Here is a 23,177-nt window from a genome sequence, read left to right on the forward strand (position 1 = left end):
ACAGACATTGGACCTTTAAGCTATTCTTCACTTTAAAGACATTAATCTCTAACCCAAGAACACCACCCACACTCAAGAACAACGAGCCGCACGGCATCACTGGTTCCAGCAGCGAGGTCTCTCTCAAATGACTGATACTTAAAACCTACTTCTGGCTGCACTTCTGTGCTCTCTGTGTGCCAGGCCAAGCTCAGGCAGCCAGTGGCCTGGGACCTGGCTGCATTGTCTAGAGACAGTCTTATCCTCTGTGTCAATTTCCTCATTCTCCAGCGCCCTCCACGTCCGCCTTTCCTTTTCTTTCTGTCCAGACTGCCTTTCTTTTTCTTACTCCACTTTTCTGCCTTCTCCTTCTGCCTCTGACTTCTCGAAGGCATTTGACTATATTACTGTAGTTCCCCCCCTCCCTTCACCCCACCCCTCAGCCGCAGGGGATGAGACCTCCAGTGGATGCCTGAAACTGCGCATAGTAATGAACCACCAATAGACTATTTTTTCCTACATATACAAACCTATGCTAAAGTTTAATTTATAAATTAGGCACAGTAAGAGATTAACAACAACTAATAGTAAAAGAACAGTTATACCAATATACTGTCATAAAAGTTCTGTGAATGTGGTGATACCTCGATGATGTGCCTGATAAAATGCCTACATGATGACCTGAAGTAAGGAGGATGACAGAGGCACTGGGACATGGTTGACACTGGGGAAAGTGAAACCATTGTGAAGGGGTGACGGCTGTACTTTGTATAGCATAGTAGTTCAGGGGCCGCATGGTTGACTCCTTGGCTGTATGTGCATTTTCCCTTCTAGTGAAATGTGGAGGAGGGAGGGCAACCTGAGGTCCAAGGAGGGATAGAGAAGGCAAGAAAAATAGCTGGGTGGATAGGCCCTAGGGATGGTCTGTTTCAATGATAGTAGATAGAACTTGCATCATGGTGCAAGGTGACCCCGTCACATTGGTATTTCCTATTGGGGGTGGCAGATCAGCTTTAAAGGTCAAAAGAGAATACTATGGCTGCAGACTCCCCAAAGGCAATATGCACGAATCCCCTTGATCTCTCATACTCTTTGGGTTTTCAAATAATAACGACGGTTTCTGTGCATGGCGAGGCAGTTCTATTTCAGGTGTTTGAGCCATATCTCCATATAGTCCTACAGATTACCAATGTTTCCCTCACTTTTAACTTCCTCCTTGGAATTCAACTTCAAATGCCATGTTGTTGACCTACCACGACCAAGTCTTTGACTTTTTCACGTATGGTGTACTCTGAAGGAATAGTCAAAAACTTTGAGAAGAAATATGTGCAATCTGAAGTAGACCAGTCCATTGGGCATGGCTGCTGTTCACAGCTCAGAAAACTAAAAGAAAGCCACATTATCTTGAATATCTAGAAACTAAAAGAAAACCACATTATCTTGAATATTTAGATATGCCACTAGGATTACACAACACTCAGGATTAACTTCACAACCAAACTTGATCCGACTTCTAATTCTGTAAGACTGCTTTTTCTTTACGTGACAGATAGAATAATTGGCCAATAGGTCCAAAGTCTGTCCTTCATTGTGCAATGAGAGCATTGCAAAGGCAGAATGTAACCTCACACCGGTGCCTTTAAAGGCACCCGGCCTCTGTCTTTCATTTTGGGAGCATGAATGTAAGTGGCCTTTCATCAGTGGTTCGTAGTGTTGGTTTTTAAAGTCTACAGCAAGACCACCTCCCAAGAACTGACTATCACGTTTCTAAATACCCTGTTTACAGAATATTTTACCTGGGAGAGCAGCATAATTATTTCATTTAAATTAAAAACATGTTTTTATGGGCATGAAACACAGTAAAAACACAGGATACATGTTGAATTAATGCACTCAAGACTTAGAGGGAACAGACTCCTCAGTGCTAAAGGCAACACGAATATATCTTGTCTTTTAAGCAACATTAAATATACATTCTTGGTAATCTGACAGTTCTCAAGATGATGTTTTAAATGATTTCCTAATTCGTGTTACTGATTTTATACAGAAACACCCACATTCATCTGCTAGAAAATAATTACAGGCACCCAAGTAGTTCTCTCCAGCAGGTATTGTGTGTATATATCAGGGTTTTGAGGGCATATCCTGTTTTCAGGCATGTTCTCTGAAATGTTGGCTCATTCTAAGGCCCGTTGTTTTATTTTGACCACTATATCCTGCCTACCCTAAAATCACTACAAATGCTTCTTTACCACACACATCCGATCATCAGAATCGTGCTTTTTTGATCTAAAGTTGCAGTGAATAAGAGGCTTTGCTTGTTGCCCAATTTAAAAAAAACCAACAACTTTATACTACATTTCCCCTTGTAAAATAATGATATGGATTAGTGTTTTTGCAGAAGTGTTGGCAATAGAATTCTTCAAAAGTTGGGTGATGAAAAGCTGTTATGTTATTTTGACTAGCTAATCAAATGTAATTGGGTAGCTTGAAGTGCCTTAGATTTTCCTTGTGCAGTTATCAAAGTGGGAAATGTAACTCGGGGAGCTGATGAAAGGCGTCTCTCATGGTATTCTTTCAATTATAGATCTTAGAGTGAATGAAAGAACAGGTCTGCTGCTAAAAACTCGGAAGCCTGAAATGCCCCATAATGTTAGCTGCTGTATTAGCTAGTTAACACGTTATTATATATTTTAATTGATGCTTGCTCCAGCTTTGGAGAAAAAAATATTCTGGATCCATTTGGCAAGTAAATTGGGGGTGGTGGTGGTGAAAATGCTTGGGCACAAAAACGATGCTGTTTACATTAGGTTCAAATAAATCCTGTCAGATATTTACAGTGAAAACAATAGCACTGGTTCACTTTTATGGGGAATAACTTGCTTTAAAAGCATTCATATTTTGTACTTCTGTATTGGGATTCATAGTTAGGAGTGTTTTTGAAGGAGTCTTATTTGACCATTGAGAATTACTTTTATGGTTTTATCAATGAAATGTTGCACTCTTGAAAACGTAATCTCATTGTAGTCATATATTTGGATGGGTGCAACGGAAGTTGTAGCTTTTCAAACCATCAACACACACTATGCCTGCATTTCACCAGGATACAGCATTTTTCTTTAGGGTTGAGTCACACTCTTAAGCTGCCCCTAAAACATTCCTGGCATGAATAATTTGTTATGATTTAGGACTAGGTTAGATTCAGTTTTGTTTTGTTTTTATTTTTTAATGTTTTATTTTATTTTTTAGAGAGAGAGACAGAGCGTGTGTGAGCGGGGGAAGGGACAGAGAGGGAGACATAGGATCCAAAGCAGGCTCCAGGCTCAGCATAGAGCCTGACATGGGGCCTGAACTCACTGACCAAGAGATCATGACTTGAGCCGAAATTGGTACTCAGCCGACTGAGCCATGCACCCCAGGTCAGAATCGGTTTTTATACATATATTAATTCACTTGTTCACTAGCTCATTCATCAAACCTTTAGTGAGCTCCTACTGTGTGTCCATCTCTATGCTAAATTGCTAGAGATAAAAACAAAAAGCAGTCTTGTTACAAGTTAACCCCACCAGGACACTTTTCTCAGTTAAAGTAGAACTCCCTAGCTTTGATGCAGCCTAAAATACAGTGGCAAACCCTAACCTGGAAATCTTGTGCAAGTACTTATAATGGGCATGCAAATGATCCTGACTTTGCTAATACCAGTGTTTAAGATTACATTTGAACTGAAAAATGCAGTTTAATTCTCATAAACAACAAGCTGAGCCTTGAAAAAATGGCCTTAGTCCGATAATGACTGAAATAGAGGGAGATTTGCCCAGAATGCAGTGCAAGCTCTTTGGAGGGCACCTAATGCTGCATGGGGAAAGGGGAAGTAATATCTGAGGAGGGTCTTGGAGGATGAGCAGGAGTTGTGAACCAGATGAGCAAGTGGGAGTGAGGGGAGTCAGGCAGGCATTTCTAGCAGAGAACAGCTTGTACAAAATCAGAGGTGTTGGCATTATGCTTCTGGGGAACTGTGAATAATTCCTATCACTGAGGGTTGAGTGTGCGGGGCAGTGTTGGGGGTACAGTTAGACAGGTGAGCAGGGGCACTTAAATAAGATCCTTATGTATGGATTTTATTCAATTCAAAGGTAAGCCACCAGAGGAACTTAAGTACAGGAGACCCAGAGGTATTGGAAATCTACCATAGTAACTGATGGACAATGCATATACTGTGTTATTTTATGATTTTGGTTTTGATTTAGATTTCCTTTGCTTCCCAGCATTTAGTTGATAGTGCATTCCAACGTGGTCTTTTTACGTATACCTTAAATTTTGTTGTAAAGAAGCTATATGGTTGGTATCTTTTACATAATTATGTTTGTTATTCTTTCAGGCAGGCCTTTTCCTTCTAGGTAAATTTCAATTATTGGTGATATGTATATATTTGAGGTCTTTGTCCTTGTTTTGTGTTTAACTTAAATAATCATGATGTTTTAATATTTCTTGAGAGTGATAGCAAGTGGGAGAGGGACAGAAAGAGATTGAGACTGAATCCTAAGCAGATTCTGTGCTATTAGCATGGAGCCCAACATGTGTCTTAAACCCGCCAACAGTGAGATCATGACTTGATCCTAAATCAAGAATCGGATGCTCATTTATCGACTAAGCCACCTATGTGCCCCAGTATAACATATTTTTTGACCAGGGTGGTTTAAAGATTTTTTAACTTCAAAATGTTCTATTGCTGTTTGTGTGTTAGTATTTATTTAACGGCATCATATCAGCCTTTCCGTTTATATACATATTGAAGGGGGGCAGTCTACCCAGTGTACCTAAAGTGATCACACATGAGCCAATTACTTGTGTCTAGATCCTACCTCCCACCTGATGAATTATTCCTTCCACCATTCAGCCTGTGTTCATTAAATACCCACTATGTGCCAAGTCCTAGTCTAGACCAGGGGTTACTGTAGTAAACAAGATCGACAGGGTATCGCTTTTATTAGCGCTCCCATTCTCATGGGAGGGAAGTAGACTATAAGCCAATAAAAATAATGAGAACTGATAGCATAAAAGAGTAAGGAGGGTATGGGTCGGGAGGGAGCTCTTCAAATCAGAGAAGTGGTGTGAAGAGCTGATACTTGAGCTAAAAGCTCAATAGCAGGAAAGAACTAGACTTGCTAAATCTGGAGATACAAAAGTGCATGTATAGGAACAGCAAGTGCAAAAGCCCTGAGGTAGAAACTAGCTTGATGTTTTCAAGAAACACGAGGAAAGCTAATGAGGGTAGAAGTCACTGATAGAGGGGGGAAAAGTGACTCTTAATAAGTCAGAGGATTTGACATGGTCCCGCGCATGTAGGGCTTAGACTCCATCAGATCCTCATTATAAGAATGTTGCTCTGTCTGCAGGTGGGAAATGGGTTGAAAGGCAGTGGGAGAAGCAGCAGGCCAGGAGGGATATTATGGTAGCTTAGATCAGGACATGGTAGCAGAGATGGGGAGAGGCGGATTGAAATAAAGCTGACAGAGTGCTAAAAAGGGCTTTGGGAGAAAAAGATGAGACAAGAAGACTTAGGTGTCTGGCTTATGTCATTGCGAACCATTTATTGAGAAGGGGAACATAGAACCTAGTAGCTAGGACTGCAGAGCTCCTCAAAAGCTCCTGAATACATAGCTTCCGGTCCTTAATTTTATTCAAGAGGACACAGGTAAGCCACCCCATTTGGATAAAAATTCAAGCTCTTCTAAAAGACAGGGATTCTCAACAATCCTCTGCAGTCTATGTCAGAGTTTAACAGCGGTCACGACACTGTTTGATATGCATCTTAAATCCATTGTGCAGGTATATGTCACTCCCTCTGGGTCTGTCAATAGAGTCAAAGCATGAGGTTACCCTCCACTGGATCCTAACCTTTTTTAAAATTACTTGAGTAGCTGCTTCGTGAAAACCTAAAAATATTCTGTCATTAAGGGATCCAAACTTGTTTCAGCAATTAAGACAAAACAGTCTCCTTAAGACTGGATCCCTATGCTGACAAAACTGACCAGGTTGCAAACCCGATCTAAGAGGCACACAGGGAAATTAATGGGATTAATGGGCAAGAACGTATGGTGTCTGCCCCACATGACTTTTTTTTGTAGTAAGATTGGCCCTGAGCTGAAGGAAGAGGGGGAACTTTGGGCCCCTTGTTTGTTTGTTTGTTTGTTTTAAGTTTATTTATTTTGAGAGAGAGAGAGAGAGAGAGAGAGAGAGAGAGAGAGAGAGACCACTTGCCAGAGCCAGAATGAGCAGGGGAGAGGCAGAGAGAGGGGGAGACAGAACCCCAAGCAGCCTCTGCGCTGACAGCAGAAACCAAGATCCTGAGCCACCCACGCTCCCCGGTCCCCTTGATTTAAAGACGTAGAATACTACACCTGGGCGGCTCATTGGGTTAAGCAGCAACTTTGGCCCATGTCTTGAGCTTGTGGTTTGTGAGACTGAGCCCTGCATTAGGTTCTGTGCTGACAGCTCAGAGCCTGGAGCCTGCTTTGGATTCTGTGTGTGTCTCTCTCTCTGCCCCTTCCCCATTTGCACTCAATCTCTCTCTCTCAAAAATAAATTAACACTAAAAAATATTTTTCTTACTTCAATATGGATTCTATAGAATAATTTGACCCCAAGTTTGAGGTCAGTTCCTGGGCATAGGCCCAGTTTGTTTTTCTCCACAGTCGTTTTTAATAAGGATAAAATTCTTTCTAAGCTTTATCTTTAATCTTTTAGTTCTCTTTGTTCTTTTAAAAACTTTTAGAACTTTCTTTTATATAGTAACACAGAATATCCAAGGTATGGTCTTTCCAGAGCTTCAGAGCAGGGGCAGGGTTTGGTTTATAAAACAAATCCAGGGATTCATCTACAAAATTATAGATGAGCATGAATATGTCCTACCAGAGTGATAGCCCTGTTAATAATAATAAACGTTCCATCTATTACAATTCTTCAGTCTCCCCATATTCCAGAAGGTCTTGGTGTCCCACTACTTAGCACCTTACTTACTTTACTTCCAGGCATTGAAAAAAGTGGTCTAATTTTGTCTGAGATCTTTGCAGTTGAAAAAAACTCCAGCCAGTTCACATATTAGCCCAAGTCAGGAATTACTTGCGGCAGAGATAGAGCCCAGCTTTGTGGATCCTGGAGCTTACACAGTTTAGGAAGCTCTTGATGAAAAAGAATGTAAAAATATCTTCTCTTTTGCACATTTTACAAAAACAGACCTTGGGTTTACAAAAACAGACCTTGTGTGTACAATTGCTTGAATCCCAGGAGAGCCTAGAAAATGCCTGGACCTGAGATGGTTTCTGAAGCTGCAGGTAAAAGTCTTCTGATTTGCACATGGACACATTTATGTGCACTTCTTTCATACAGTAGACATATGTGAAATCACCACAATAGACACTTTAAATATTTTATAACTCAGTGTCACCCACCCTCCAATAAAGCAATACATAAATGAATAGTAGCTGGTACTAACAGAGAATGTTAATTGAATGAATGAATGGCAGAGGCCCTTTTGTGGGCTTTTTTGGTTTGAAAAGTAATGAGAGGGAGAAAGCAGTCTAATGACTTCTATGAACCAAGACATATTGGAGTGTCCTATGATTTTTACTATTAAATAGTCTGCAAGTCAAGAATATCCTTTTAATACAGTGATCAATTAGGAGATTTCATAGACTGTTTTCTGCCTAATAACATTTAATAGAAAGTCTGTTCTAAGAATTGGATGTATACATAAGTCTGAATTAGAGCAGGTTTAAGTTACTGGCGTTTGCTCTGAGAGAAGGCATCATAGTTGATGATGTCTGGACATGAGCAGTGATGAAGTTCATCCAACAGAGTGTCAGTCTTTGCATGTAGGCTCTCCAATAAATGGGAGAATTCTGGAAAAATTTGTAGAGAATAATCAAAACATGTTGGCATACTTTGTAAGAAAGTGAAAACAAATTGTCTTTTGAAATAACAAAACTACCTACTCTTCTTCAATACACATATCCTTTCATGAGGCCAACTTTTTGAGTCATTTTCTTTGCTTAAGAATTACTTACCCAAGGGCACCTGGGAGGTGGCTCAGTCAGTTTAGCTTCTGACTCTTGGTTTCCACTCAGGTCATGATCTCACAGTTTCGTGAGGTCGAGCCTAGCTCTGCACGGGCAGTGTGGAGCCTGCTTGGGATTCTCTCTCTTTACCCCTCCCCAACTCCCCCTGCCTCTGTCTTTTTCAAAATAAATAAACTTTAAAAAAAAAAGGAAAGAAAAAGAAAATTGCTTACCCAGATCATTAACTGGTAAGAATTTAGAGATCAGTCACATCCTGTGTAGACCCACTTTGATTAATGTTCTTTGATTTCTAAACTAATTGTATTCTACAAAATGCTTTCGGAGAGAGGAACTAATATCCACAAAATACTATTTCACCTGCTTTTGAAGTTTTGGTTTTTCTATAGCTTTGAGCCCTCTCCCACTTCACCTGAGGAGGTAGGAAGAAAAACTCTAATATATCAATAATTGGCTTAGATCTGAAAGCACTTTGCTGCACAGATGTAATATTGTACAAAGGTTTCTGAAGTAAGGAGTATTTATTTAGTTTAACTGTACCCAAACAAAACATTAGGTAAAAACACATTGAAATGGCACTTAAACCAATGCTGGTGCCCAAACTCTGTTATTCTCTTACATTTGAGTGTAGGGCGAATCCAGTTGTTAAATTATCCCATATTGAGAATCAGTGAATGAATGTCTCCATAATTGCCCTTGCTTTTCCTGACTCTTTCAGTTCGAACAGTTTCAGAGCAGGGGAATGAAAAATATTCTTATTCAAAAAGAGCTTTTAAGATTGAATGCTATAATTAAATGCCGATTGTTCTTCTAAATAGATTATTGCAGATAAAAAACCTAATTGTCTCCGTTCTAGTGGGTTTTAAGGTTGTGCTGAAAAGCAGAGCCAATAGGTGAGACCACACGAGCGTGTACCACCTGTGCTCCTCAGCATCTCACTACTTGGAGGTAGAGCCAATTATAATACGTAATTTTTTTTCCTGAAGAACTTAAGTTGATCAGTTTAAAAAGAGATGTACACAGATGATTCGCAGTTTGGATTTATGACTCAGTCTATGCTGTGGAATAAAGGGCCCCATGGATATGGGATATTGGTTAGGTTGACGAATATACATTCTTGTGGTCTTCAAGTGGGGAAGATTTGATCCATTGTTGATATAGCTGTTTTGATAAGCAAATACTTATAGAGGGATAGGATGTAACTCACTTATCAGAAATCAAGGTGAGGGAATAGAAGGAATCTGGAAAAATTAATCTTTCCACTTTGGGATGCTTCTTTTTAAAAAAAGATTTCTTTAATGTTTATTTATTTTTGAGAGATAGAGTAACAGAGTGTGAGCAGGGGAGGGGCAGAGAGAGGGAGAGAGGGAGACCCAGAATCGGAAGCAGGCTCCAGGCTCCGAGCTGTCAGCACAGAGCCTGATGTGGGGCTCAAACCCATGAACCGTGAGATCATGACCTGAGCTGAAGCCTGCTGCTTAACCAACTGAGCCACCCAGGGGCCTCTGGGATGCTTCTTATACTAGGAAACCTATTGGCTTCAAAGCAGATTTCTAGGTGTGAGTGCTTATAGAAACCCTGAATTCGAGAAAGCATTTTGGGGAGTGGAAGGAGGCATTTTTTTTTTAGTATTATATTTTCTTTTTTTCTTTAAATATTAAAAGAAATTTTCATTTATGAAAATTTATGTTCATTTATGTTTGAAGGAGAGAGAGACAGAACATGAGCGGGGGAAGAGCAGAGAGGGAGACAGAGAATCGGAAGCAGGCTCCAGGCTCTGAGCTGTCAGCACACAGCCCGGTGCGGGGCCCAAACCCACAAACTGTGAGGTCAGGACCTGAGTCGAAGTCGGACGCTTAACCGACTGAGCCACCCAGGTGCCCCAGTATTATATTTTCTTACCCTATTATGTAGCAATCAGATATCTTTTGCAATTATAGTTCTGCTGATTAATAAATTAATGGTGGGTTAGATATAATAGCAATTTTGCTTCGATAGCAAGACAAAATTTGAGTGATTTGAGAATGCATGATTTATAACATACGTGAGAAACTTTTGATCAAAATGCCTAAAGGTCAAGTAATAAGATTTCATAGAAAACTTGCGGGAAAAATGTTTCATACCCCTTCCCCCATAGAAATCTGTTTTTAGTTAATACGGAAATGGGAGTAAAATATTTTATTGAGTCTAAATATAGGCTTTCATATATTAAAAGAAAAGCTATTTACAGGTAATTTGTTACTAAATAAAATCTTGGAGGAACACTTTAAATTACCAAAAAGGTAAGGTAACAATAAACACAGGAAATATAAATGAATAAAGTGTTCACAGAGTCATGCTGCTCTCTGGACTATAAATAACCCCCCAACTCTGCCACTATTATTAGCATGTATGAACAAAAGAAGATTCCAGAAATAGAAAGGGGAAGAGCATCTCTCTGAGCCTTATATTCCATGGCATAGGAAATGTTTCTAGCAAGCTCATGAATTTAGGGGGTTAATTGATTTTTAAAAAGGACATTTCCATGCTGTCTGTTTGCCAAGGAAATTCTTTTACTGGCATGTTTGTAAAATTGGCAGGCTGATGTTTCCTCTGGGTGACACAAGGTGTGATGAAGAATTTTATCTTTACTTCCTTACTAAAATCGGCACTGATTGCTTGCCTTTTTGTTAACTTATTTGGTTATTGTTATCATCAGATTACATCTACGGACGATCAGTCGATGCCGTTGAAGCTGGTGCGTGGTGGGCAGCCCTGGGAAGGAGCCAGGTCTCAGTTTCACCAGGGCCACCAGTAAGCTCTATGACTTTGGTCAAAGCATTTATATACATCCCTGGCCCACAGTTTCCCAATTGATTAATGTAGCAAATATATATTCAGCCCCAGTATTCCAGGCATCATGCTGAGCAATAGGGATACAAAGTAAGTAAAAATACCTGGTCCCTAGTGACAAGCCCCCCATGGCTGGAGGAACAGGCTTGTGAACACATAAGCAGAATTCACAAAGAATGTGTCATAGAGCTGACAGGTGTGAGAACATGGGGCAGAGGAAGTCTATGTAAGGAGCTCTGGGATAACATTTCTATTTTGTCTTATTTTTTAGAACAAACAGATTCACATGCATGAATATTAGAGATCTACACTTCTCATTTCTGATTTATTAATTTGTTTCTTTTTGATAACTAAGTTGTGAATATGATTATTTAAGAACCGATGATGAAATTGTAGTTGAAAGTGACAGAAACACAAATTTGATGTACTTTTATTTTTTAAGTTTTATTTTTTTAAGTTATTTATTTTTGAGAGAAAGAAAAACAGAGCAGAGAGGAGAGGGGCAGAGAGGGAGGGAGAGCCAGGATCCCAAGCAGGCACCTCACTCTCAGCACAGAGCTGGTCATGGGGCTTGAACCCACAAACCACGATATCATGACCTAAGCTGAGATCAGGGGTCTGACACTTAACAAAGTGAGCCACCTACGTGCCCCCAATAAGATTAAAAAAAACCAAAACATCAATTACTTATTCACAAACTATAGATGGGGTATACTCTGATGAAAGCGATCATCTTCTTAAAAAAATTTTTTTTAATGTTTATTCATTTTTGAGCAAGAGAGAGACAGAGCATGAATGGGGGACAGGGAGCCAGAAACAAAGAATCTGAAGCAGGCTCCAGGCTCTGAGCTGTCAGCACAGAGCGAGACACGGGGCTCAAACCCACGATCTGCGAGATCATGACCTGAGCCGAAGTTGAATGCTTAACCGACAAAGTCACCCAGGCACCGCAAACGAGATCATCTTCTAGGCAAAATAGGTAGTAGTAGAATTACCTCTCTGCAGTAGAAATTTGTTATTTTCCTGTGACCAAATAACTCTGTGATTATTTCTTTTTTTTAATGTTTGATTTATTTTTGAGAGAGAGAGAGAGAGAGACAGTGCGAGCAGGGGAGGGTCAGAGAGAGCGGGAGACACAGAATTTGAAGACAGGCTCCAGGCTCTGAGCTAGCTGTCAGCACAGAGCCCAACGCGGGGCTCGAACCCATGAACTGTGAGATCATGACCTGAGCTGAATCAGATGCTTAACCAACTGAGCCACCTGGGGCACCCCTCTGTGATTATTTCATTTAGCAATTTATTTAACAGATATTTTTGTGTGCCTGCTATGTGCAATGTCAAACAAGATAAACAGTATCTTATACAATATGTTCCAATTTGGAATGAAACCTTTAAAAAGTACATGCAAGTCAGATGTTGACTACATGGCCCACCCACTTTTGTAATATGTGACCCCATTGTTAACCACAAAAAAGAGGGGAAGCCTCTGTGCTTCAGCAGTATGCAAATTAATTTTGAATATGCAAATAATCTGAACACACATTGATTTAGAATTACCATCATGAAAAATTTTCACTTCCATTATTGTTTTTGTTAAAAGTAAATGCCATTCAGAAAAAAAGTGTAAAACAGAACAGAAATCTGTCCCTGCACCATGCACTTGAATGGTTATTAAGGGGCTAGCATAAACCGTTACCTTTATAGGTTCAACTGCAAAGGTCCCATGTCTGTGTCCTGTGTCCACCTCTCCATCTATCCCATTCATGCTGGCTTTTCTCCCTGCTGCTTTTTGCCTTCCTCCTTTTAACAATTTGAACGAAGGTGAGGATATACTAGCCAGGAGTCTTTTTGAGCCCTCGGTAACCTGGTTTTCAGAAAATGTAAGCATGGTAGTTTGAATTTAGAATAAATGCAAATGTATATAAAAGCTCTTCCGTTTTCATTTGATTTTTTTTTTTTTTTTGGTTAAGAAACAATAGTGTTTATTTATCATGTTTGGCTTACAATTTCTTTGGTATTCAGTTCTTTTAATTTTAAAAAGAAACTAAATTCAATAACATCTTTAAGAAACAAAGTAGTTTTCAGTTGAAGGTGGGTGGGTGAGGAAGTTATATGAAGATTGAGTGGGAACCTCAACCCAAGGACATAATAGACAAGAAACAATTTTTTTTCTCCCTTTTCTTCAGAAGTAGTCTTCCGCATGGTTTAATGTGCTAACATAACCCCGGTTCCAATATTTCAAAAGATACAGAACTTCCCAGCATGATGATAAAGTTTTCCTGTGTTCCAATAATAAAACCTCAACGTACCAGTGATTTCCAGTTCCTTTGTGGCTCAGCAACTTGTGAAGACCAACTAACTCCTAAGTACTCAGCCTGCAGTATCAGTGTGGGAGTCGGAAACAGATGTTCACGGGACAATGCCATTTGTTGTCACTGTCGATACTATGTGGCAACTTTCCCAAACGAAATTGTTTGTGGATGGAAAAGAATGTAAGCAGTGATTCATGCCCAGGAATTTTTTTTTTTTTTTGGCTGCAGACTAACCATATTTTATTTGTTTTAAATCATAGAACATTAGTGGATTAAAAGTTTTAGGATAACTTACTATTAGAGTATCTTTTCCATTTTTTTTGGGGGGGGGTTCAGCATTTCCTTCTAAAAAGAGTGACTATTTTAGGTGGTTTACTGAAAATATTAAATGCCTTACTTTTATCTGAGAATTCAGATAAATGAATGACATGCCCTGAGCAGTATTTTGTTGATAATTTGGAAGGACAGAGAATTCAAAATAATCAGACATTAAGTAGAAACATATTTATTGGTAATATTTGGCATTGCATGACCTTGGTTTGAAATTTTCATGACTATTACAAAGGAGCATCCCTGACTCGTAGTTACTATAAGAGACAATGGATTTATCTGTGCAAATTAAATATTAATTTATAGAGAAGCTTAAAATGTGCACACAATGGAATAGACACAACAAAGCCTACTTAAAAATTAGACTCCCCATGTGCTATGGCACATACACAAACCATCTTTATCAGGAAGAAAACCTAACAAGAATTCAAAGCATAATATCCATCATTTGAGTGCCGTTTTTATAAAAACAAATTTTAATCCACAAATGAAAGTCTTTTAATGTTTATTCATAACAACAGATGCCTAAGGCCATAATTATAAAATGTTTTATGTTCTTTTAAATAATAGGTATCTCTTATAATTAGGTTTCTACATCACAGAAAAATTATTTTAAGAGACATGAAACAAAATCTGACTTTTAAACAACAGCCAAAGGAAAGATTGGGATCACAGATAGTCGGAGGGTCCTAGACGAGGAGAGAGATTCTGGAGTCCCAGCTGCTCTACGTGGTCACGTTAATAACCCAGGGTCATGTGGCCCTCTCTTGCTCAGGCTTCTTTGTCTCACCTGCAAGATGATGGCTCGGGGTAGATGACTTCTGGATTCGTTCATGCTCTCACAATTTTTGATTCTAGTTTAGTAATAAAACCTTTCAAGACCTCAAATTTTACTTTCTACCATTCGCTGTTAGTGACTTCTTTGGACCACCCACTCATTTGAGTATTTCATGAGAGCTATTCTTAATCTTCCCTGAAAAATGCAGAAATAGAAAATTTTTGCTTGCAATCCTAGGGCTTCACAGACCCCTTGAAGCCTCAGGGTAGTCCCTGCCTGAGAACTCGGGAGCTCTCTAAAGAAGGTTGGTGTCCTCATGTTTGTGTGAGCCTTTAAGAGATATTTAAAAATTGCTCTAAATTTCAGCACCTGAACTTTCCAATTATATTTGAGGCTAAGAGTTTTTACCTTTTGACATTTCTAAGTTAGAAATTTGACATTGGTGTCAGCAGGAAAACACATTAGTCGACCAACTAAGGACCTGTGTAGTGCTTGAAAGAACTACTGTGTGTGCACAACTAGAGGATAGAGTTACAGATGATGCCACTATATCCCGGCCAGGGTAAAGCTTTAGAACAGGAAATGAATGAACTAAGGCATGCTTCCCTCTTTCCATCAATAAACCAAAACTGGTTATTGTTGCTGTTCTTATTTGGTGGAAAATTCTAATCTAATTAAATACTCCCACTGAAAAAATATAACGTGCCTACGGAATACTAGAATATATAGAGTGACAAGAGAAAGACATCACTGAAGTAATAAATGCAAACCACAGATTAGTTCTGATTTACATTTGAGAATATTAAACTGCTAATTTCCTTCCAGTATACATGCTTTTTTAAACCATTCATGGGTGATTCCTCATTTTCCTAAATTGTCATTTGGACAAAACTTTGGACTCTTAAAAGTGCTTTCATAGATCAGATCTAATCTGATCTTTTAGTTGCTCTCTCTTTTTTTTTATGTATAATACATAACTAAACCTATACGATTCATTTTAATGAATAGTGTTAAGTCTTAAAAATGTACTAAACCATAATTTCACCTAGAAAATGTAGATGCTTCTGGGAAATTTCTTTTTGCCTTCATAACTAGAGCTTTTAAATTCTCAAACTGAAAATTCATTTTTCAAATTCTATTCATTTCTCTGTATTAAGGTCAAACTAGATAGATTTATGTTGCTTGAGTTGGCATTCACAGAAACTTGCAGGCATTACCAAGAAAACAGATACCCTAATCCTGATGTTACAGGAAAGCCCCCAATTCTACTTGACAGAAATGATTTCAATTAGGGAGTCCCTAGCCTACCTTTTCTATTTCACTAGAACAAATGTTATTGGTATACGAGGAAATCCTTGGATACCAGATCGCCAGCTCACTCTGTGGAGCAGAGTTACTTAGAGCTCTCCGAATCCCATCTTTGATCTCTGGTGATATTTTTCTCTGTTATGTCACAGAGGTCACCTGGCTCATGTGTGACAAACTGCCTGCATAAGTCACAGTGCCAGTGGCAGAGATTTGTAACCATGCCCCTGGTCCATTGCCTTTGAATTATTTCACAGGCCCGCTGCTTTACATTTACACTGTGTCGGAAGATGAACAGGGGAAGGGAGTAAAATCAAGGGCAGGGTCTCATCCTGAAGGACAAGGGGAAACAGGTGGAAGGTTAATGGCCCTGGAGCGATTCCACAAGCCTCTCAGGCTTGATATATGGGCCTCGGGCCTAAAACGGGCATTGGCTTTCAAAGATATATTATTTCATTTGAGGAGAGACATTCTGGAGTTCCTGCATTTGTCTGCTGATAGATGATCCTCTGTCCACAATTGGTTATGGCGTGTGAGTTTTCCTTGGGTCTGCTCCCGTACATAAAAATTTTGCTGAGCTCTCCAACCTTTCACATGCCTTTAAGAATGGGTCGTGTGCAAGCCTGTTTGGCAGGCTGTTGGATTTTTGTTGCTGCTATTTTAGTAGTTCCTTTTGAACCATGAGGCAAGTGGGGGATGAAAGACACTTCTGTTCATTCATACATAACTTGATAAGAGTGGCCTTGCCCCCCCCCCCAAAAAAGGGGGGTGAAAGCAATGTTGGGAATCAGACATGTGTGTCAGTCGGGGAAGATGAGCTCCCTGCAACGTTCAGTCATTTGGGTTCCAAAAGTGGCTTCCAGAAAAGATGGACGCCACCAAACAGCTTTGGACTTTGTAACTGTTTGCACTCTCCTTAAGATTTTAATAAATACATGGCTTACACTATTTTATTAGTGTGTCCAGAAAGTTTGAGGTGATTTGGGACAAGGGGGTGAACCGCTAGTTAGAAAAAGACGCTTTACACAGAGACTGATGATCGATTTGCCCTCCAAGATCCGCCGGGCAACGCAACCAAAAATGTGTCTAATGGCTCAAATGTTACAAATGAATTGGTCACTAGATTCATGGAACCAGTCTCTCGAATTAACCTTGTGTGGCCTTTAAAAAGTTGTCCTACAGAGTCTAAGACTGCAAAAGTCACTTAGCCCCTGCCTCCAAATGTTCATAGATTAAATATTCATTAGAGTATTAGGAATTCTAATATGCCTTAATTTATAAGGATTCTAGAATCAGTTATTAACTGTGGTTTGGGGTGTGTATGTGTGAAACCTTTGACTTCATAATTACTGGTAATTGTTGTACTAGCCTTGGCAGTAAGAGAATGCTTCATTTTTGATAAGCGTTAAGTAAAAATGAGCTTTGTCATTCACACTCTAAACAAAAGGTGAGTTTCCAGTTCTCTTGTGTTCTACTGCCCTTGTGTTTGGTGAATACCCACATCACCTTATGAAGTGTCAGAATTCTATTTGTGGGCATTTTTAACCTGAATAGCTTTGTTAAAAGCAAATTCTTCCCTTGAAGAAACTTTCCATTACCATTATAGATATATTGGTATTTATAAGAAGTTAATATTGGACAACCAGTCTGATAAATGAATACCAATAGGAATTTGATTTTTGAAGTAGAGACACTGATTATGGATACAGATATGTATTTTTACAGGGCATCTGTATCATGATCCTTTTCAGACAAAAACCCAGCCCTTAGTAGATAGTTGTAGAAAGATACAGTATCTGGCCGTTGACTCTGTACAAGAGGGGCTATAAAGATGTTCTTTTCTTTTCTTTCCTCTAGAATATTGTAAAGCGCAGGTTAGACCAGAAGTGGGGAGACCGGAGAGATGTGTTTAGTATGTGCAGGAAGGAAATGTACTAGCTTTTAAAAAGGAAGGCTTCAGAATCACGAATTGTATAGAGTTAGATGATGAGTGTTAGCAGTTAAGAGAATCTGCTTTTCCACTTGTTGCTTGGGTAGATGGATAAAAGGCCGCCAAGGACTTCAAGCCCCAGTTGGGGGTACCATAGATGAAGTAATCCCGGCAGAAGGGCAGGTCCCAAACCACACAGGCATGCTTTTCAATCACAGAATTTAATGTGGTTGTTTTAGTCCTTTTTACTTGTGACCTAAATACCTCATTTTCATGTTTGAAAAGTTACCAACTTTACTTCAGTCATATTTACCCTTCTTCTGTGGTATTTCCCAGTCAGTAGACCACAATCCTGTGGGTTATGTCAATGCCTAAAGCAAAGATCGAATCAAAGGATCTGACATAATGGAAGCTCATTCTGAATTAGTAAATAACGCCAGTCTTCTACATCTGTCAAAGTCCTCCAGCTCAGATGGACACCTCCATAAGCTGATCCATAGGAAGCCAAATACTTGCAAACAGTCTCTTAATTGCTCATTTGCAGTTGGACAAAATGCTAAATGCAGAAGGACTTCAAAGCCAATGGAATCTGCATTGAAAACAGGATCTCAATACACATAGTCGCTTATTGTTGCAAAATTAGAATAACAAATGTTCCCAGCATGAAGCCAACATAAACTTGCCTGAGTATTATTCAACCTGAGACTTATTCAACTTTTTTTTTTTTAGCTGCAACAGAAGAGGCATACTTAGCACTCTGTTAGCTATTCTATACTGTTCATTTTAATGATATATTTAGGTCTCCATCACGCTTTGTATTTTTACGTGTAATTACCCGTATTAAAAAAAAACACTCATTAGTGTTCTGTTCCACTGACTTAATTATGCCCTTAATTAAATCTTGACTAACTGGGGGTCACTGCAGTGTCAGTGGGATTTGTCACTGTTCGTCAGCAGGTGTCTGGTTGCATCTATTTCTGGTTTTCCTATGGTTTGAATCTATTTAAGAGCTTGCTTTTTTTCCTAAATGCCGGAGAAGGAAAGTTCTCATTGGTGAGAAGGAACAGCATGTATTTGACCAATAACTCCTCAAAAGCTTGTTCGTAAGAGGACATTTTTTTATTAGTGTAGGAGAATCTCTGGTTTAGGGGAAAGATGTTGAAAACAGACTTGGGTACAACAGATGTACTTTTAAAAAGATCAGCGTGTTTACATTTTTAGATGTTATGATCATATCTACACATACAATTCTAAAAGTTTCTTAAAGAAGGAAAAATGTTTTTTGTTAGGAGAGTATCGCATAAGGTGTTTTGTACCGGGGTACTTGTATTAGTTAATGATTTGGTTCACATTTGTCACTGTAAAAATATAAATCAAATTACAAAAATAGGAATCAAGCTGAAAAAAATGTCTTTTATGAGTCATATAAAATTCAATTCATTCTTTGGAAGGAGTTTTAATAATAAGACTGCCACACTTTCACATTAGAATGTTTTAGACTCATGATTTTAGTACATTACTTAAGGGAGATATAATTCCCATGTTTATGTACATAATAGGCACCTAATTTTGATCTGAGTAATTGATTAGTCCAGTAAGGCTTTTATAATTAGTTGTCAGGTTTTCAACATAAGCCCTCAAAACACCTGCTGTGAAGCTACAAAACTTTTACATTTATTAATCAGTTTTTATTCTAAAAGTATATCCAAACTACCTGAAAAACATTTATATTTTTTTCTGGAATTAGGATGGCCTTTCTAACATAAGCCCTAAGAAAGTAAACTCAGATTATATGTCTCTGCATTTTTTGGTTTAGGAAGTTTTGGACTGTGAAATCCTGTTATTTAAAATGAGATTTATTTTCATATAAAGGCAAAAAGTCACTATTTTTCTACCAATTAAAATGTTTTTCAGAACCCAGATTTAAGTGAGACAAGAAATGACAGATAACAGCCTATCAACAACATACAACAGTATTGTGACCTTGTTGTCATTATATTTTGTCATTACACGAACAATTTAATTTTTACTGGTTTACCTACAAATATGGCAAGCCAGAGTCAGAAGGAATTTTAAAAGAAAGATATACAGTAGTTCAACTTAACTGTATTTCTGAAAGTCAAATCATTTCATTTCATCCTAAAGCATTAATTCCAGCTGTCTCTTCCTTTTTTTTTTTAGTTGTTATCTTTTTTTATTGAGCTATAATTGACATAACATTACCATTAGGTTTGGGTCCAGCTGTCTCTTCTTAAATAACAAATATTCTCATTTGTTAACCAAGTAATTCTCAGTGCAGTTCTTATTTGACATTTCTTTCAAGTTTTCCTATGACTTTTAAGTAATTTAAATTTTTAATATGTAAGTATTCATGGTGTTTTAAACCGTTTAATGATAAGAATTGTTATGTATTCTGTGGATTCCTGTACAGCCTTTTAATGGGTCCTGGGTGATGAAAGACTAGGTCATGTGTGTGATCACGAGTAACTGCTGAACCAACATGACCTCAAGATTTTCTCACATTTTTATAATTGAAGTTATTAATGCACAGTTTATACTGTACATAGGGTTGGTCAGGTGTTTTTTTTTTTTAAGTTTATTTTGAGAAAGAGTGAGTGAGAGTGAGTGCATGAGTCAAGATGGGCAGAGAGAGAGGGAGAGAGATTTCCAAGCGGGCTCCATGCTGATAAAGTGCAGAGCTCAGATGGGGCTGGAATCCATGAAGTGTGAGATCATGACCTGGGCCGAAATCAAGAATAGGATGCTTACCTGACTGGGCCACCCAAGCATCCCAGTCAGGTTTTTAAAAAAATATGCTTATTTATTTTGAGAGAGAGAGAGAGAACATGTGCACGTGAGTGGCAGAAAAACAGAGACAGGGAGACAGAGAATCCCAAGTGGGCTCTGTAATCAGCACAGAGTTCAATGTGAGGCTCGATCCCACAAACTGAGATCATGACCTGATCCAAAATCAAGAGTTGGACACTTAATGTACGAGCCACTCAGGTGCTTCTGGTTGAGTATTTTTAAGATTACTTTTCTTATTCAGTATATATGTACCGAGTGCCAGTTGTGTGCCAGTTAACATGCAAAGAGCATAGACAGAATCTCTTCTCTTGAGGAATATATTTTATTCTATGTATATATTAGGGATTATGAATATTTTTAGAATACTTACACTAACATAAAAAAGCATTCTAGGGGCACCTGAGTGGCTTAGTTGGTTAAGTGTCCTACTTTGGCTCAGGTCATGATCTCATGGTTCATGGGTTCGAGCCCCATGTTGGGCTCTGTGCTGACAGCTAGCTCAGAGCCTGGAGCCTGCTTCAGATCCTGTGACTCCTTCTCTTTCTGACCCTTCTCTGCTCATGCGCTCTCTCTCTCTCTCTCTCTCTCAAAAATAAATAAAAATGTTAAAAATGCAAAACCTTAAAAAAAAAAAAAGCATTCTAATTTAGCAAGTAGCCTAATCAAAGATGGAAACTGCTGGTAATGGAAGGTTCCTTCTCTGTTGGAGCCTCCAGAGACCTCCCCAGTTCTAGCCAGTATACATTGTGAGTTCAAGTACATTCTCTGGCTATGTTCAAGGATAATAGTGATCCTTTCTGAAGCACAGATTCAGAGGAAAAAAAAAAGACTAAGGAGAATAATTTTTTGGTAAACTTATGGCTAGTAACTTTCTGTAGGTAAACTAATCACTGCTACAGGATATCATATGTGTAATCATGAATAAACAATGATTTTTAAAGCTTGATGGAATCCTTAGGAATATTTTTTCATGTTACCCATTTGTAGACTTTCTGTTCAACTCACAAAGCTCCTGTCTGTGTAAACTTCATAGACCTGCCATCATTCTTAGAGAAGAATGAGTTATATTGTGCAGCTTCATTAAAAAATGCATGTCTTCTTGTAGTAACCTCTCTAATTCATCGATTTGATAATACAATAACATTGAACATTTTTGGCATAACAAAATGAAGTATCAAAATGTACTGTACCCCTAAATACAAAACAAATCTACTTACCAAAAGGGAGGTCCAGTTTTCTACCTACAGAATAACGCTGTGGTTTAACACAGCTAAAATCTGGTATAGTGAGCAGTTGTCCACCAGGCCAAGTGACTCGAAGATGATGAACAGGCAGAAGTATCCAGGTTCTTTCCCGGAGGAGGTTGCAGTGTGAGTTCCTTTCCTGCCTCTGCGGAGTTATTGCTAATCTGGGAGTAGCCCGCCTTTCTCTTGAAGATAGAAGGAGGGTCAGAGTTTCCCGGTTGTAGGATTTAACGCAAATCAAGTTGCTGGGAGTGTGTGTTCAAGTAATAGCAATGTCTTCTTTCCTTAATCAATGCTTGAAAGTCTCTGTTGCTAAATTAGAGTCATTTGGCAAATACTTTGGCATGGTGCGAGGCACAGGCCAGTTACTTCCCTCCTACCACAACAGAGGCCTCTTGATATAGAAATTAGATGGGATATGGTCTTAGGAATGTGACTTAACTGTAGTATCCTTGTTCATAAAATAGAGATAAAATACAACTTACATGGTGTTTTAAAAATAGTATTTGTAGAGTGCATGGTCCTAGGACCTAGTCAGAGATGAATTAGAAATGGTCTCTATTTCTATCAGAAAGGAGGATGCTCACATGTGAAAATTATGTGGGAATATGCTATTGTTTTGGGGGGGGGGGCTGTAAGATGCTTGAATGCTGTTCCTGAACTTGTACCTCAATCTCACCAAAGCAAGAATTACATTTTGGAAATTGTACTACAAGAAACCCCTGCTAAAGACCAACACAATTTATTGTTCAAACCAACAGTAATATTTATTCAGGTATATTTGATATTTGCTTTATAGCTAATGGGATTTTATGAGACAGTTTTCTTGAGTCTCTAGTTCACATTTCTCCTCAGTCTGATGTAGCTCCTCCTTAGTCCCTAGTCACACTGAAGGATGGAAGAAGGAGAGAGTAGTTTGTGATCAGCCCGTCTAGTCGAACTCTGTGGTAAATATACTGAAATGCTGGTTGGAGTCAGGGTGGAGAGAAGGAAAAGAATTACAAGAGTCAAATATGACTCATTCACTGTTGTTCAGTGACTTTCTGTATTCTTTTTATTATATTAGTCTGTCAACCAAGGCTTATTTATGCCAAATAATGATGTCTTTTTATTAATGGAAAGGTATGAGGGTGGAGAGAGAATGAGTTCCGGAAACTTTTTTAGAAATAAAATAACCTCAGATAATTACATTACAGTATGGTGAGTGCAATAATGAGGTCCCCAAAGGAGAGGAAAAGCTCAACAGTGTAAGTCCCTTTTCTCTCTATAAACCTAACCTGGATTAAAATTGGGGAGAAAGATACAAGTGTTAGGCAAATTTTAGTTTCTGAAGTAGATGAAGAGGCTTTATTCCGGTGATTTCTGAACTTGACCTCTGATTTTTGTCTGCTTTGTTCTCACCACATGTCTACCCTTCCTCTACCAACACGCACCCCCATACACCCCTCCTCCATCAGTACACACTCACCCCTGCACCAACACCCCCCCCATACATCCCTCCTCCATCCGTACACACTCCCCCCTGAAGCAACACCCCCCATACACCCCTCCTCCATCCGTACACACTCCCCCTGCACCAACACC

The 23,177-nt window shown here is 38.9% G+C and overlaps 1 protein-coding gene and 1 long non-coding RNA gene across 2 annotated transcripts in view; one reads left to right on the top strand and one right to left on the bottom strand.

Annotated features, from left to right (window-relative positions):
- The window catches only part of NR5A2 (nuclear receptor subfamily 5 group A member 2), a 115,086-nt gene that overhangs the window by 13,988 nt on the left and 77,921 nt on the right, over positions 1–23,177 (top strand). The gene's annotated exons all lie outside the window — the stretch shown is intronic.
- On the bottom strand, positions 7,695–14,352 carry LOC115286748. Its single transcript, XR_003906250.1, has 3 exons — positions 14,319–14,352; positions 12,583–12,750; positions 7,695–7,880 (listed from the first exon to the last, which is right to left on the bottom strand). It is a non-coding gene; the product is annotated as an uncharacterized LOC115286748 (long non-coding RNA).

Source organism: Suricata suricatta, chromosome 3 (assembly GCF_006229205.1).
Source record: "Suricata suricatta isolate VVHF042 chromosome 3, meerkat_22Aug2017_6uvM2_HiC, whole genome shotgun sequence".
Taxonomy (NCBI): Eukaryota; Metazoa; Chordata; class Mammalia; order Carnivora; family Herpestidae; genus Suricata; species Suricata suricatta.